Source organism: Panthera uncia, chromosome A2 (genome assembly GCF_023721935.1).
Source record: "Panthera uncia isolate 11264 chromosome A2, Puncia_PCG_1.0, whole genome shotgun sequence".
Classification (NCBI taxonomy): Eukaryota; Metazoa; Chordata; class Mammalia; order Carnivora; family Felidae; genus Panthera; species Panthera uncia.
This window is the reverse complement of record NC_064816.1, coordinates 58,768,389-58,772,513: the sequence shown is the minus strand read 5'-3', so window position 1 is coordinate 58,772,513 and position 4,125 is coordinate 58,768,389. Positions and strand designations below refer to the sequence as shown.

Sequence of the window (4,125 nt, the reverse complement as noted above, 5' to 3'; positions counted from 1 at the left end):
GCACTCTGTCTCTGTCAAAAATAAATAAACTTTAAAAAAATTAAAAGTTTATTTATAAAATTAGAATCTCAGGGTACCTGGATGGCTCAGGTGGTTAAGCATCAGACTCTTGGTTTTGGCTCAGGTCATGATCTCATGGTTCGTGAGTTCAAACCCCGCTGACTCTCTCTACCCCCCTCCTCCCCTGCTCATGCTCTCTCTGTCTCTCTCTGTCTCTCTCTCTCAAGATAAATATATACACTTCTAAAAAAATTAAAAACTTAAGTTAACCACAGTCCCAAATATAAAGCCTAAAACTATCACACTTCCACAAGAAAATACAAGAAATGTCTTTTTTATTTTGTGTTAGACAAAGATTTCTCAGATACAACATAAGTATGAGCCATGACAGCACAAAATGGTAAATTAACCTTCATGAAAATGTACAGCTTCTGCTCTTACAAAGAATAAAAAGACAAGCCACAGATGGGAAGAAAATATTTTCAAAATATGTCTCAGGAAACCACAAAACTAAGGGAAGAAACCAAGAAAGAGAAAGACAGGCACCCTACCAGTCAGAGAGCAAGCAGGAGGGAGCTGAGGTGTCTCCCAGGATGCTGGAAGGAAGAAGTCCCCAGGTGGCATTCTGGGGCGTTTAGGGGGTTTGTCAGGGGGCCAAACAGGAGAGACGCCTCCAGGCCCAGCAGTATTTGCCACAATGGCCACTGTGTTTAAATGTGTTGAGAAGATTTTTCCACTCAGGATGAATTATTGATGGTGTGGAGGTTAATTTTATGTATCAGGTTGGCTGAGGTATGGTGCTCAGATATCTGGTCAAACACTTTTCTGGATGTTTCTGTCAGGGTGGTTTTGGATGAGATTAACTTTTATTTTTTTTATATTTATTATTTTTGAGAGAGAGAGAGAGAGAGAGAGCATGAGCAGAGGAGGGGCAGAGAGAGAGGGAGACACAGAATCCGAAGCAGGCTCCAGGCTCCAAGCTGTCAGCACAGAGCCCGACGTGGGGCTTGAACCCCCAAACCATGAGACCATGACCTGAGCCAAAAGTCGGATGCTTAACCGACTGAGCCCCCCAGGTACCCCAGGATAAAATTAGCTTTCAAATCAGTCAACTTCAAGGAAACCAGATTACTCTCCATAATGTGGTGGGCCTCGTCCAATCAGGTGAAGGCCTGCATAGAACAAAGTCAGACTCCCCCCCGAGCAAGAGGGAATTCTGTTCTTCCTGGGTCTCCAGCGGCCAGCCTTCTCTAGCAGATTTTGGAGTCACCAAGTCTCCAGCATCGTGGGGGCCAACCCGTTAAGGTAAATTTATTTACACACACCCACCCCGTATTGGTTCTGTTTTTCCGCTCACACAGACGCTGTCCAGACCGCCACATGCTTGGTCACCACCAATGGCCAGATTTCTAAGCCAAAGTCACACATGAACCACTGTGGCTATGGCAGCATCCTGCCTCAGGAACCCAATGAGTTTGTGTCAAGTAAGCGGCTCTAACAGAAAGCTGTCCAGATGCAGCGGCCTGAAAAATAAAGAGGCCCAGCCCCCCAACGCAGTGGCTCACTGCGAGCGTTCAGGTGGCTGGGCTGGAACCAGCACGGCACAGCTTCCCCCCGAGTTCTGTGCCCCTGTCTGCATGGGCTTTGTCGTTACCGAAACAGGACGCTGGCTTCATGGAGCTTGTTGTGGGGCGGGGAACAGTCCGAGGTCGCTGTGGCCACTCTGAAGGCCTTGGCCGGGGAGCTCGCCGCTGTGCTCGCATTCCAGCAGAAAGGAGCCGGTCAATGGCCACGCTTCCCTGAGAGGAAGGCCAGGAAACGCCATGCGGCCCCAGAGCCCGGAAGACAGGACAGGTGTCACTGAAGTATAACATGTATAATTTAAAGAAATGAATGGAGCAAGAAGAACCTGAGTGAGAGCCAAGAGAACTTGGGTCCAGCTGTGAGTTTGGGTCGAGGCGCTGCTGGGCTAATCGGGGGCAGGACCGACACTACCCGCCTTCAAGACTTCCCGAAAATCTACGGCAATCAGTACGACGTGTCCTAGGGAAAGAACAGACAGACACAGAACAGGGCACAGAACAGAGAGCCCAGAAACGGACCCACCCAAATACAGTCCGCTCCTTGACAGAGGCAAGGGGGCAAACATGGTCTCTTCCAGAGGCACTGCAGAAGCAGCCGGACATCTGTGCGAAACTGTGACTCAAGACCTGCACAGACCTCAGACCTGCACATCAAATACAGAACCATAACTCCTGGAAGGCACAGCAGAAATCCAGTCCACCTGGGTCTGGGGATGACTTTTCAGATGCAGCCCAAAAAGCACACTATCCACCGAAGAAAGCACCCATCATCGGGATTTCGTCAACGCTAAAGCCTTCCCCATTCCGGAGGCTGCCTTTCTGCCTTGTCGATGGTTTCCCTTGCTGGTCGCCAGCTTTCTGTTTGGGGATCATCCCAACAGCTGCCCGTCAGAGAGGGTGTGATAGGAGATCAATGAAGTACAGAATTTTATCAAATGACTTTCTAGCTTATATTTAATTTCTAGGGTAACCGTAAATAAAACTCAAGACTGAAACAGAAACTGGGGCACCTGCGTGGCTCAGTGGGTTGAGTGTCCAACTCCGGCTAGAATTTAAAAATTCTTAAAACTCAAGGAAACAACCTGATTTAAAAATGGGCCAAAGACCCTAACAGACACCTCCCCAAAGAAGGTATCCAGGTAGCAAGGACGCACATAAAAAGATTCTCCATATCATATGCTATGAGAGAAATGCGAACTAAAACAATGAGAAGGCAGCACTACATACCGATGAGAAGGGCCCAAATCCAGAACCTGACGACGCCCAGCTCGGGCAAGGACGCAGAGTGGCAGGAACGTTCACTCACGCCGGTGGGAGCACAGAATGGGGCAGTCGCTGTGGGGGACAGTCTGGGGGTTTCTCACAGAACTAATCACACGGGGCACCTGGGTGGCTCAGTCGGTTAAGCGTCTGACTCTTGGTTTCGGCTCAGGTCATGATCTCACGGTTCGTGGGTTCGAGTCCCATGTCAGGCTCTGAACGGGTAAATAAGGTGTGGTCCAACCAGACGATGGAGTATTACTGAGCACTACAAAAGAAGTGAGCTGTCGAGCCACGAAAAGACATGAAGGAGACTTACACCGTGTCACTAAGTGACAGAACCAATGGGAGAAGTCCATCTGTGGGAACACAACCCTGCAACATTCTGGAAAAGACACAGCCATGGAGACGGTAATGAGATGGCCAGCGGTTGGGGGAACAGGAGAAAAGGGACGAGTAGGCAGAGCACAGAGGGTTTTTAGGGCGGTGAAAATATGCCACATGATGCCACGAGGGTGGACACGTGTGGTTATTTGCCGGAACCCACAGAACACACGACACCGGGAGTGAGCCTGTGTAGACCACGCGTTCTGAAGGATGGTGATGTGTTCATACAGGTGCACGGACCACAGCGAGTGCACCATTGAGGGCAGGGGGATGTTGATGACGGGGAGACGGCGTGAGGAGCAGGGGGTGATGGGAAATGCGTGTACCCTCCTCTAAACTTTGCCGGGATATAAAACTGCCCTAAAAAGGTAAATAAAGTCTTTCCTAACCAAAAACAAAAATGATGAGCTACTGGCACAGGTAACAACCTGGCTGTGGGAAAAATCATCTCCCAAGGTTCCATATTGTATTATTCCCTTAAAATCTTGGGGGAAGTTGGATTTAAAGAGAATGAGATACCACTTTCTGTCCATCAAACTGAGGGAAAAAACGTATGAAACTCTTCCTCCAGTTGAGCAGCAACGTTGGGAAAATGGCGCCCTCACACACCCCTGTGACAATGCCCCACAGACAGCCTTTGGGGGGGCACTGGCACATACATTTAGGGGTGCCTGGGAGGCTCGGTCAGTGGAGTAATTGACTCTTGATCTTGGCTCAAGTCATGGTCTCACGGTTTGTGAGTTCGAGCCCCACATCGGGCTGTGTGCTGACAGCTGGGAGTGTGGAGCCTGCCTCATATTCTGTGTCTCCCTCTCACTCTGCCCCTCCCCTGCTCATGTTCTCTCTCTCTCTCTCTCTCTCCCAAAAATAAATAAACATTTTTTTAAAAAAAGTA

General features: G+C 49.3%; 1 long non-coding RNA gene across 1 annotated transcript; it reads right to left on the bottom strand.

The window, feature by feature from the left end:
• Nucleotides 1-802: 802 nt before the first annotated feature.
• Nucleotides 803-2,887, bottom strand: LOC125929756 (uncharacterized). Its single transcript, XR_007459955.1, has 3 exons — nt 2,811-2,887; nt 1,655-2,441; nt 803-1,523 (listed from the first exon to the last, which is right to left on the bottom strand). It is a non-coding gene; the product is annotated as an uncharacterized LOC125929756 (long non-coding RNA).
• Between the last annotated feature and the right edge of the window lie 1,238 nt (nt 2,888-4,125).